General features: G+C 43.1%; 1 protein-coding gene across 4 annotated transcripts in view; it reads left to right on the plus strand.

Moving 5' to 3' along the window:
- The window catches only part of PIWIL2 (piwi like RNA-mediated gene silencing 2), a 113,179-nt gene that overhangs the window by 4,844 nt on the left and 94,743 nt on the right, over positions 1-13,592 (plus strand). Inside the window, exon 1 of one of the 4 annotated variants that reach the window (XM_067039847.1) lies at positions 7,129-7,147. The exons of the other annotated variants lie outside the window; for them this stretch is intronic. The gene's annotated coding sequence lies outside the window, so the exon portion shown is untranslated. Of the gene's footprint in view, positions 1-7,128; positions 7,148-13,592 lie in introns of those variants that run through there. 4 annotated transcript variants of the gene reach the window in all.

Consider the following 13,592-nt stretch of genomic DNA (forward strand, 5'->3'; position numbering starts at 1 on the left):
GAAGCAAGTATTTCTGATGAAAATAAGTGCATGATGTAAATATATAAGCTGATGAAATATAAGTGCTAAAATAAAGTTCTTATTTCTGTGTAAACCAAGGTAAATGCTTTGGAAAGAATAAATGTGAGTCACTAAATACTATCATTGAATTAAGTTTAGGCAAGATAAACGTAAAGATGGGGTCAATCATAATTATCTAAAGTAATTCTGCATTCACATTTCTCTGCAAGTTCTCTAGTGTTTTGACTTCACATTCTGCTTTTGGAGATATCAAAACTGGTGATCTTAGCAGTGCATTGTAGGTGTGTGTAGTTTCATGGAATGCTAATCAGTGGACCCATGCTCAAAGAAAAGGACTTGTCCCTACACCAAAAGGGGATGAATGTCCATTTATAAGTGTTAAGTTAAAATATTTAAAATAGATACAGTTCTTGTATTAAAAAATTTTCCCCAAAATATCAGTTAAGATTAGGTTCAGCTAAGAGAAATAGAGCCCCCAAATAACAGTGGCTTAACCAAATGGACTTTTGTCTCTCATAAAAATCTAAAGATGCACAGTCTGAACTGGTATGGCAGTTCTGCTCTACAGAGCCCCAAGGGTCTCTGCTCCTTCCAGCTTACCTTCCCGTGGTGTCTAGGGTGTTACTCTTATCCTCAACTTCTAAATTGAAACCAGACCTCTGTTCATTGCATCCCCACCCCTGGCAACCAGATGAATGAAAGGTTTACATACTTCCCCATCCCCCCATCCCTTGCCAAATGACAGGGCATGTATACAATACTATATCTTCTTTAAGGAAGACGCCTAAGAGCTGTCCGATAACGTTTATGGTTACAGTTGACCCTTGAACAACACAGGTTTGAACTGTATAGGTCCACTTATGTGGGGATATGGAAGGGACTTGAGCTGACTGAAAGGGAATTGAACATCCATGGATTTAGATATCAGCAGGGGGTCCTGGAGCCAATTCCCCTGGGATATGGAGGGGTGATTGTACATACCATTGTCCAGAAAGTAGTGACAAAGCCTCAGCCTCCAAGGAGGCTGAGAAATGTGGTCTTGATCTGGAATGAGCAGGTACCCTCCTAAAAATCAAGATTCATTATCATGAAAGAAGGAAACTGGATACTAAGGATCAACCAGCAGCCTCTGGCACATCTATTTCACTTACTTTAAGAATAACTGAACATCTACTGGTCTCAGTTGTGACAAAGAAGAGCTTCCAATTTACATCACTTGTGTAAGCAAACCCTCAACTGCCAGCACAGATACAGTGTGCTGTTGTTATAACCACTTCCTTGCATACACTCTCAGTGTCCTTGCCCTTCTCTGCTGTTTTACTCATAGGACAAAAGCCCACTTCTGGGTAAATCTAAATCTCTGCCTACTCTGCATCTCTCCTGAGGGCTTAAACCTGGCTGGAGAAGCACCTGACACCCAGCTGAATCATCTCACTTTAAGACCAATAATCTAGTGCATTTTCCTTGTCCATTTACTCCTCCCACTCCCCAGAGAGTACTGTGTTCTCAAACCTCCAACACCTCTCCTCACTGTCAGCTGGTGACCCTGCTTCTTATCGCAGTAAGAAAATAGAAGCAGTCGGAAAGAACACCACGTGTTCCCACTTCTGTATCTGTCAGTCTGTTTGCAGCTCTGTCCAGGTGCACAGTCTGGCCTGTTACTATGGATGAGCTGTCTGCCCTCCTCCCGAAGATCAGACCCTTCACAGGAGCCCTAGATTCCATCCCGCTTACCTACTCAAAGGTTAGTGTTCCAGCAACCCCCCCCACACACACATCTATTTCCCTCTATTAGGTCAGTCTCACACGATCCAAATAGGCTCTTAGGGATCCATCTTGAAAACAAATTTTCCTTTGAGGTTGCATTCATCTCCAATTATCACCTCTTTTCTCTGCTTCCCTTTGCAGCAAAACTTTATTTTTTTTATACATTTATTTATTTATTTTTGGCTGCGTTGGGTCATCGCTGCCGTGCACGGGCTCTCTCTAATTGAGGCGAGCGAGGGCTACTTTTCGTTGCGGTGCGCAGGCTTCTCATTGCGGTGGCTTCCCTTGTTGCGGAGCATGGGCTCCAGGCCCACGGGCTTCAGTAGTTGTGGCATGCAGGCTCCGTAGTTGTGGCTCATGGGCTCTAGAGCGCGGGCTCAGTAGTTGTGGCGCACGGGCTTAGTTGCTCCGCGGCATGTGGAGTTTTCCTGGACCAGGGCTCGAACCCGTGTCCCCTGCATTGGCAGGCGGGTTCTTAACCACTGCACCACCAGGGAAGTCCTGCAGCAAAACGTCTTGAAAGAGTTGTCTTTGTTTATGTCCACTTCCTCTCATCCATTCTCACTTGAACCCATTCCAGTCTGCCTTCACCACGCCTCCCAACGGCAATTCTCAAGGTCACCAGTGCCGAATTCAATAGTAAACTTGCCATCCTTATGTTACTGAATCTATTATCACATTTGACATAGTCGATCACTCTTCCCTTCCTTCAATAGATCACTCTTCCCTTCCTTAAATACCTTCCTTTCTTGGCTTCAGGGTCACTGTGCTAACTGTTCCTTCTTGTCTCATTGGATGTGTTCTCCATCTCCTTTCCTGGTACCTCCCCATCAGGCCTTAGAGCGTTTCTCTTGCCTGTCTACTCTCATTCCCTCAGCCATCTCACTTAGAATCATGGCTTTAAACTCTCCGTGCCTATGACTCCCAATTTATTGTCTGCATCAGAGACCCCTCTCCCAACCTTATATCCAAATGCCACTCCCTCATCTCTTCTTGCATGTCTGGTAGGCAGCTCACCCCTGACTACCAATTTTGGGAAATACGGGGACAAAGAAACATATTAAAATAACCCATGAGAGTCCCATCAGCAAACCCTGGAATCTGTGGGGCAAATGACTCAGGTTCTTCAATAAATTGTAAGGGAAAAAAGAAGAATGAAGGAGGAACCTACAGATAAAAAGAGATTTAAGATATAATGTCAATCGGTTGCAATGCATGAACCTTATTTGTATTATTTTTATTTTTTATTTTTAAAAATTTATTTGATCGAAGCATAGTTGATTTACAATGTTGTGTTAGTTTCTGGTATATAGCAAAGTGATTCAGTTTTACATATATATATATGTTCTTTTTCATATTCTTTCTCATTACAGTTTATTACAGAATATTGAACATAGTTCCCTGTGCTATACAATAGGACCTTGTTGTTTATCCATTCTATATATAATAGTTTGCATCTGCTAACCCCAAACTCCTAAACTATCCCTCCCCCAACCCTCTCCCTTGGCAACCACAAGTCTGTTCTCTGTCTGTGAGTCTGTTTCTGTTTTGTAGATAAGTTCATTTGTGTCATATTTTAGATCCACATATAAGTGATATATGCTATTTGTCTTTTTCTGACTTACTTCACTTAGTATGATAATCTCTAGGTCCATCCTTGTTGCTGCAAATGGCGTTATTTGTATGAACCTTATTTGGATAGCAATTCTGAGAACTGCAGTGAATCTCAGCGTGAAGACTCCATTCAGACTCCTGCACTGGGAATTCCCTGGTAGTCCAGTGGTTAGGACACTGCGCTTCCATTGCAGGGGGCACGGGTTCCAAGCTGCATGGCGTGGCCAAGCCAAAACGAACAAATGAACAAAAAAACCCTGCACTAGGATAGTCTCGACCGAACTTTAACATGGCCTCTAGCAGTTTAAGGCCATGTCTCTGGGACCACCCAGCCACTTTTGAGTTCCTGTTTGGAAAAGCTCAGAGCTGTCAAAAAAATTTGTTGTTTGTCAAAAAAGTTTGCTGTTTGTTTTAGCTAACACCTGACATAGTCCCCTGGCCTCCCTTTATTAGAGCAATTACTCAAAAGGGATTATAATTGTGAATCCTTCCTCTGTCCCTTTGAGATGATACGTATCTTCTATAACTGTGGAGTGTCTTGTCTGAAGGACCCGAAAGCCATTCCTTTGAAATGTAATTATCAGGAAGGAAAGGGCTTCCAGGCTCTGGGAGGACAGAATCTTAACTTCCATAATCGCCAGCAGACACTACTGGCCTAATCACGTTTACAGTGACCAACACTTTGTAATTTTTCACTTGAGTCCTGTCCCCATTCTCCCTTTACAATTCCTCTTTGCAAATCAGGATGGAGCTCAACTTTTTTGCCTACTGTCAGTAGTTACTGAATAAAATCTGTTTTCACCGTTTTAACTAATACTTGGCTTTGTTTATCTTTGATATATATATTTTTAAATGCACAAGCTTACCTTGCACTTTTTTTTTAAAGAAGATGTTGGGGGTAGGAGTTTATTAATTAATTAATTAATTTTTGCTGTGTTGGGTCTTCGTTTCTGCGTGAGGGCTTTCTCTTGTTGTGGCAAGCGGGGGCCACTCTTCATCGTGGTGCGCGGGCCTCTCACTATCGCGGCCTCGCCTGTTGCAGAGCACAGGCTCCAGACGCACAGGCTCAGTAGTTGTGGCGCACGGGCCTAGTTGCTCTGCGGCATGTGGGATCCTCCCAGACCAGGGCTCGAACCCGTGTCCCCTGCATTAGCAGGCAGATTCTCAACCACTGCGCCACCAGGGAAGCCCAATCTTTGATATTTTTAACAAATCTTTTAAAAAATCATGAGGCAATCAGGAATGTTGGCATGTTGACTAGATATTTGATGATATTAAATTATTATTGTTTGTTTTTTTGGTGCGATAATGGTGTTGTGGTTATATTTTCAAAATAATCATTTAAAAAATCTGTCCCAAATGTTGTCACTTCTTACTACTTATCCAGCATTATTACCCTTGACCAAACTAACATCCTCTCTTGTGGGATTTTTTTACAATTGCTTCTTAAATGATCTGCCTGCTTCTACCCGCCCCCCCCCCCCCCATGCCACCAGTCTGTTCTCAGCACAGCAGCCAGAGACATCCTGGTAAAATGTGCCATATTATACCACTTCCCATCTCATTCAGAGTAAAAGCCAAGTCTGTTCAAGCTACAAGACCTCATGGGATCGTCCTATGATCCCTGTGACCTCCAGCTCTTCTGGGTCATACCACTCCGTCCATTTCTTATGTAAAACAGTAGCCAGGCTCCAGCTTCAGGAGTTTTGCATTTTCCCCCTGCCTAAGAACCCACATTCCCCAGAAACCTTGGTGTCTTGTTTCCTCATTCCCTTCAGGTCTCTGAGACTCTCCCTGACCATCCTGCTTAAATTAGGAAAGTTCTACTCCTGATACTCCTTTGCCCCTTTCCTTGCTCTTTTTCTCCATAGCATTTATCACCATCTGACATATTATCTATTTCCTTTTCTTGTCTGATAGTCGCATTAGAACCTAAGCTATGAGAGGCTGTTTTGTTCATTACCGTGTCTCCAGAACTTAAAATAGTGCCTTGTACATAATAGACACCAAACAAATGTTAGTTGAAAGAATGAAGGAATGACTGCTATTGAGTGAAGGCTGTGTGTGCTAAAGTATTGATAACGGCATTTCTGAGCAAGTGCAAAAAAGACTTTTGAAGTCTTCCAGGCTTCCTCCCAAGGGAAGAATGACCCTCACTTTTCCAGGGACAGGAAAGGAACTGGCCAACCTTGTGGGCAGGGCTTTGGGCCAATTCAGTAGACTGTCCTTGTGGCTTCTGCTGCTGGGTGTGTAATTGGCATTGGTGTTTTCCACGAACATTCCGTGAATGCTCATAAACGCCGGAAGGGATGATACCTGTGGGGAGTTGCTGCAGGTAGAGAGGTGCTAGTGTCTTTGCGACCCCACAACCCTATGATCCCTTTGAGCTAAAAATCTTTCTGATTGATCATTTTTCTGCTCAGAACATCTGGGAGACAGCCTCCCCTGGGAGGCGTCCACTGATGGGGTTTGTTGCCTCCCTAATGATGCGAAGAGGAACACCTCTTTTGAAAAGCATCTCTTACCTTGCTCTTGGGTTCTTGTCAAAACTGAACACCCGAGAGTGTTAAACACACATAGAGGCCTTGTGACTGATATTTTGAGGGGTAGGGTAACTGGGACTCAATAACTAACAATGTGGGGAGGGCCCAATGAACCTCCCTTGCCAGATGCAAATGGTGTTTTTAGGTCTCCAGCTGGCCTAGCCCCTGTGGCGTTTTCAGCTTTACATGACAAACAGACAGCCATCCCTTTGGGGATGGCTGAAGCAAAGTCTTTGCTTTGCCTGAAGCAGTCACTTGCTCAGTGGGGCTTTCATTCCACAGTGGTTCTTCTAAATGCCGGGGCCTGGTTCGCTGATGGTTCAGCTAAGCCAAAACCCATGGTGTCCACTGGGTAGACACCATGCTGTGGGTGTTCAGCATCTGCGCCATCTACTTGGAACAGAAAACAGATGTGGTCTCTCTGCTCGGTAGGCAGAACTCAAAGCTGTCCTCACAGCTCCAGCCAATACTCCTTGATGAAGATCGTTACATTTTTGCTAACTCTTGTTCGGGCTGTTGACAATAGCCTAGCCATTTGGTCTGCCACTTGGAAAACTACAGAGTGGCAGATTAAAGATTTCCCTCTTTGGGGCCATCAACTCTGGAAAAAAATCATGGCTGCTAATGGAACCATCTGGGTGACTCCTATAGGTGCCCATGGTGAGGACCCATTCTCTGATGAGGCCGACTGGAATCAAGCTGTGGATCGAGCCTGCACTGCCCAGGCAGCCACCTTTGCTGCCTGGACCGATCACTGAACCAGACATGTAACATACCCACCACCGTAGAGGGCACCAGGCAAAGGACTCTAAGATGCACACAGTACTACTGTGCGCTGGGCCCCGCACGTCCTAATAAAAGTTGAACGGTTGGTCTTGGTGAGGGAGGCCCATTGCACAGGGCAAAGCCATCGAACCTGTGCCCCACTCCTGGGGCTCACCACTGTCAACAGTTTTTCAGGTTGCAGTGTTGCTGTCTCAGTACAGTCAGCTGATTCTGCCCAGACCACTGTGGTCCTTGAAACTAATCTTTGCTACATTTCTGGCTTTGCAGACGTTTGCAGTCTGATGATGATGCATCTTTGATTGCAATGGACTCTCAAGCCAGTCAAGGTATTTGATGGACTTTCTGCACAGCCCACCATCCACAGGCATCTGGGCTTGTTAAGCATTGGAAGGGCCTCCTCATAAATCAACTCAGAGGTATTTCTGACCCTATGTCTATCACCTCTTCCTGATCCGTGTGTGTTAACAAGGCAGCATGGCCACTAACTATGACTATTCTGAGAAGGCGATCTTTTGTTCTTGACCACTCCCTGCGTACTAATCAGGATGAAAAGGTGGAGTGTTATGTAGACCTATTTTGAGAAATTGGGATTCCCTTCTATGTCCAGTGTTTCTTTCTTTCACCTAATGGCAACCCCAGCAGGCCTGATTGCTTCCCCCTCTAGGAGCTGCCCAGCCAAAAGAAAGACCTAGGGAATTCAAACTTAATGCTAAGTTTTAAAAAAAATATTAACCCTTTGTGCAGTTTGCTGACATTCAAACTACTATGTAATATCAAGTGTGAATTTTGAATTTTTTCCCCCAAGAATTTTATCCCCAAAACTGAATAATAATTCTTTACTAGACCCACAGTTCCTAAACTGTGTTCTGAGACACCCCAGGGTGCCTCGGCAGCAAGCCCATGGAGCACCATAGAATACAGTTGACCCTTGAATAAATGGGCTTGAACTGCACTGGTCCACGTGTATGTGGGTTTTTTTCAATAGTAAATACTATGGTACTACACAATCTGTAGTTGGTTGGATCTGTGGATATGGAACCTCGGGTACAGATGAATCACGTATAGAGAAGGCTGACTATAAATTAAACGCAGATTTTCGAATGTGCAGAGGGTTGGTGCCCCAGCCCCACATGTTGTTCAAGGGTCAACTGTATTTTAAAAGTGCAAGGGAGGGCTTCCCTGGTGGCGCAGTGGTTGAGAATCCGCCTGCCGATGCAGGGGACACGGGTTCGTGCCCCGGTCCGGGAAGATCCCACATTTAGTGGAGCGGCTGGGCCCGTGAGCCATGGCCTCTGAGCCTGCGCGTCCGGAGCCTGTGCTCCACAATGGGAGAGGCCACAACAGTGAGAGGCCCGCCTACCCCAAAGAAAAAAAAAAAAAAAAAAAAGTGCAAGGGAAACAGTGATACTCATCATCTGTCGGAAACTACGCAAATTACTAGTACAAGGTAGATCATGACTGCAACATAAGATTGTTTTCCTTTTGATAATGTCATATCTTTGCAAAGCTGGGTTTTCTGCAGTTGGTGTGATAAAAAGCAAATACTGCATGAATATCAGTGTGGTACAGGAAATGAGTATGGTAGTGCCCAATCTGATTCCAAGGTCTGAGAAGTTGTATGGCACCCAGCACATCCCAGGGAAGTAAATATGATTACAGTAGTCTCCCTTATCCTCGGGGGATGTGTTCCAAGTGGATGCCGGAAATCTAAGATAGTACTCAACTTTATATATACTATGTTTTTTCCTGTACTAACAGGCAGTGTATACAGCATGAATATGCTGGACAAAGGGATGATTCACATCCTGGGTAGAACAGAGTGGGGTGGTGTGAGATTTCATCATACTATTCATTTAATGGTGCACAATTTAAAACTTATGAATTGTTTACTTCTGGAATTTTCTGTTTAACATTTTGAGACAGCAGTTGCCAGAGGGTAACTGAAACTGTGAAACTGTAGAAAGTGAAACTGTGGATAAGGGAAGACTACTGTTCTTTAAAATAGAATAAACGTATTATTTTTTTCTTTCAATTTATATGGTTTTTTTTGTTTGTTTTTTTGTGGTACGCGGGCCTCTCACTGTTGTGGCCTCTCCCATTGGGGAGCACAGGCTCCAGACGCGCAGGCTCAGCGGCCATGGCTCACGGGCCCAGCCGCTCCGCGGCACCTGGGATCTTCCCGGACCAGGGCACGAACCCGTGTCCCCTGCATCGGCAGGTGGATTCTCAACCACTGCGCCACCAGGGAAGCCCTATATGTATTTTTTTTCATATGGCTACAAAACTGTGACAACATAAATATGTGTTAAGATAATTGGATCTGACAACTTAATAAATGGAATTTTTAGATATTTCTTTTGTCCTGAGTTGCTGTAAAAAATCAATGAGACACTAGAAGCACAATTGATTAAATTAAAAAAAAAATACACTTGTCCCTCTTTTACCTGATCCTTCTGAACAAAAGGTCTAGGTGTGACAAATGGTAAATTTATAGTTATTGGAATGGGACCCAGTGGAAGGAGAGTACTGACTTAGGTACCAGGGAGGACCACTTTGGTCCCCGGGATGGGGACATGGGACAGGGAGGGACATTAATGATTTGTCTCTGGAGAATTGCCTCTGGAGCTTCCTCAGAAAAGAAGACACCTTGGTTCTCTCCAATTGTGGCAAGCCCTTTAAGGTGACCTGACTGCTGAGTTGGCCATTCCCTGCAAGATGGTTGGACCTTGATTTAATCACCGTTCTCTTTCATCTCAGCTGAGAGCCTGTTGGAAACAGCAGGGCTTGGTCCTAGCTCCTGTCCCTTCTACACAAAACACCCATCAGATCTCACCATCATTCCCCTGGCCATTACTCAGTCATTCCACTGGGTGGATGAATGCCAGTTGGCTCGTAGCAAAGAAGAACTGTTCACCAAAGTCATGGTGACTTGCACTTCCTCCCTTCCTTCTTTCCTTCCTCCCTCCCTTCCTCCCTCCCGCCCTTCCTTCCTTCCTTCCTTGCGTGCTTCATTCCTTTTAACCATTTGACTTGCAGTCTTTCTCTATTATTATGTTTTATGTCTATCTTTTTCTATTAAACACCATATAGGTGGATTTTGTTTTTAAATCTAGTTTGGTAATCTTTGCCTTTTACCTAGAAAGTTCAGCCCACTTATGTTTATTGTAATTATTAACACTGTTAGATTTATTTCTACCACTTATTTTGTGCTTCCTCTTTGTCCAGATTTTTCTGTGACTTATTTTTCTTCTTTCTTGCCTTTTTTATTTGGATTATGTTTTTCTCATTTTATTATTTTTTTCCCTCTACTGATTGGATAGATATGCATTTTATTTCTTTTTTAAAAATTTAAAAATAGAACAACCATATAAGCCAGCAATTTGATTTCTGGGTATTTATCCAAAGAAAACAAAAATGCTAACTCCAAAAGATGTATGCACTCCCATGTTCATTGCAGCATTATTTAAATAGCCAAGATATGGAAACAACCTAAGTATCTACTGATGGACAAATGGATAAAGAAAATGTAATACACATACACACACAATGGAATATTACTCATTCGTAAGAAAGGATGAAATCTTGCCATTTGTGACGTGGTTGGACCTTGAGGACATTATGCTAAGTGAAATAAGTCAGACAAAGACAAATACTGTATGACAGACAAACAAATAAAAACAAAAAAACAAGCACATAGATAAAAAGAACAGATTGGTGGTTGCCAGAGGTTGGGGGCAGGGAGGTGGGAGAAATGATTGAACGGGGTCAAAAGGTATAAACGTCCAGTTATAAGATAAAAAGTCCTGAAGTTGTAATGTACAGCATGGCAACTATAGTTAAAAATACTGTATTGCATATTCACATATGTATTCAAATATGTATTGCATATTGCTGCTGAGAGAGTAAATCTTTTTTTTTCAGTTAACACATTTAATTATTCCTTACTATGAAAGTAATATATAACCAATATACAAAACTTTGAAACAACAGATTGGTGACTTGCCTAAGGTCATGCTGGTCTAATAAGTGGCACAGTCAAGGCTTAACCTTCCCTGGGAATCTATGCTGTCAACCACAGTTTTGTATGAAACCATTTCCCTTTGTCTCCTTTGGCTGACTCACAGGGTCGAATTCATTGTTATTTAACATACTGGCACATCTCAGTTCAGGGCATTTGTTTGTTTTGCACAGTTCCATCTGTCTTTAACATAGGTTAACAGTATGGAACTTCTCTTGGCCAAAAAAGCAGCCAATTGTAGTAGTATTGGGGGATAGTAGTAATATCCTTATGATAGCAAATGTAACGGGAGAAGCTGTGGAGGCAAATGGAATGATACATGATAACCTGGCTCATTTCAGAGACTATCTAGTGATCTGAAAACTTAGGTCTAGCTTGATGGCAATGCTGTTATATTATATGCAAATTAGTAAATTTTTGGCATACTGTTTGGCCGGGGCTGGGGGGTGTGTGTCCCAGGTCACCTCCTCCTTTCCTTGTGTTTCCCCAAGCTCTACTTCTGCTGATGGGGGTGTTTATTTGCTTTGTTGAGAATCATACTTTAAGATGATGCCTGCATAAATACATCATTGCATTTGTTTCCTTGGTAAATATTGGCTTACTTCTCTTTTTAGTTTACATTTAAGTTCAAAGTAAGCCCTATAAAGTGTTGGAGAAACTAAGTATCAGGGTCTCAGCCCCTTCATCCATAATATTAAGGGTTAGGTTAGATGATAACTGAAGACTTTTCCATCTCTCAGTTTCCTTAAACTTTCCATTAGTCACAATGGAAGAAATTTCAGGACCTGGGATTACATTAACAATTTTTTTTTTCAGCAGATTTGGGTGTATTCCAGGAAATGTTGCTAATTCATTTCCTGCCAGCTGCAGAGAGTGGAATTTGTGATTTTCATCAATTGATGAGTGTCAGATAATATTCATGACAAACTGAAATCAGAAGGGAAGCTGACTTTTAGTAAGGACATCAAAATGATAGGAGGTTAGGAACTGGACCCCGTTTCTCATGCATGAAGTGGAATAAAGTGAAATAAAGTTCTCTGCCACAAACATGTTCAGTGAAATATAAAAAAAATCTCCAGTTACAATTTTGGCTTATAAAAATAATATCGCACCCCTTTCCTTTACTCTCAGATCCTGAATGGAATGTAGACAGAATAATGACTGTCCAATTACGTGCCACAGTGGTGCTCCTTTGAGGAGGTGTGGTAGGAAATGCACTGGTGGTAGAGGTAAAGAGACTTCCTTTGGGTTTTTTTTTTTGTTTTTTTGTTTTTTTTTTGCGGTACGCGGACCTCTCACCGCTGTGGCCTCTCCCGTCGCGGAGCCCAGGCTCCGGACGCGCAGGCTCAGCGGCCATGGCTCACGGGCCCAGCCGCTCCGCGGCATGTGGGATCTTCCTGGACCTGGGCACGAACCTGTGTCCCCTGCATCGGCATGCGGACTCCCAACCACTGCACCACCAGGGAAGCCCATTTCTTCGATTCTTGATTACCCCTCTTACTGGTGTGTGAGCTTAGTCATGTTATTTAATTTCTTTGAGCCTACATTTTCTCATCTATAAAATGAAAATAATAAAATGTTCCTGAGAGGTTTATTGAAAATATTAAATTTTAACATATTGGTAATGGCTACTGCTCAACCAATCTAGGTGCACAGCTTCGTATTCAAAAGTTTGCAATCTTAAAGTTGTAAAAATTATTTTCTTGAAACCTCCTTGGTGGCAAAACCTCAACTGTCTGATCTGATTTCACTTGGTAGATATTTTTACCTGATCATGTGAAGTTATTTACAGTCTTTACCCTACTTGAGGTGAATATTCATGTTTTACTGCATAAATATAAGTGTTTGATTATTTGTGCTGTCTCAGACCACTCTAGGGGAGGTATACAATGTACAATTTAATATCTCTTTAAAATTTAAAACTTCCTGAATTCTGAAATGTACATGGTCCCAAGGATTTCGTGTGTGTGTGTGTGTGTGTGTGTGTGTGTTTAATTTATTTTATTTATTTATTTTTGTCTGCGTTGGGTCTTTGTTGCTGCGAGCAGGTTTTTCTCTAGTTGTGGCGAGCGGGGGCTACTCTTGGTTGCGCATGGGCTTCTCATTGCGGTGGCTTCTCCTGCTGCGGAGCACGGGCCCTAGGGGCGTGGGCTTCAGTAGTTGTGGCATGCAGGCTCAGTAGTTGTGGCTCGTGGGCTCCAGAGCACAGGCTCAGCAGTTGTGGTGCATGGGCTTACTGCTCCACGGCATGTGGGATCTTACTGGACCAGGGCTCGAACCCGTGTTCCCTGAATTGGCAGGTGGATTCTTAACCACTGCACCACCAGTCCCCTCAAAGATTTCTGATAAGGGATTTTAGGCCTATTGAGAGAGTAAATCTTTTTTGTTGTTGTTGTTGTTGTTGTTGTTGGTATACGGGCCTCTCACTGTTGTGGCCTCTCCCGTTGCGGAGCACAGGCTCCGGACGCACAGGCTCAGCGTCCATGGCTCATGGGCCTAGCCGCTCCGCAGCATGTGGGATCTTCCTGGACCGGGGCACGAACCCGTGTCCCCTGCATCGTCAGGTGGATTCTCAACCACTGTGCTACCAGGGAAGCCCGAGAGTAAATCTTAAAAGTTCTCGTGACACACAAAATGTTTTGTAATTGTGTAAGGTGATGGATGTTAACTAGACTTATTGTGGTGAGTATTTTGCAAAGTATACAAATATTGAATCCTTACATTGTGCACCTGAAACTAATACACCATTATATGTCAATTATACCTAAATTAAAATATTTTAAACATATATTTTAAAAATTTAATATGCATGCTGAGAGAGTGTAGAGTTAATTATTATTACC

This window comes from Kogia breviceps, chromosome 8 (genome assembly GCF_026419965.1).
Source record: "Kogia breviceps isolate mKogBre1 chromosome 8, mKogBre1 haplotype 1, whole genome shotgun sequence".
Taxonomy (NCBI): domain Eukaryota; kingdom Metazoa; phylum Chordata; class Mammalia; order Artiodactyla; family Physeteridae; genus Kogia; species Kogia breviceps.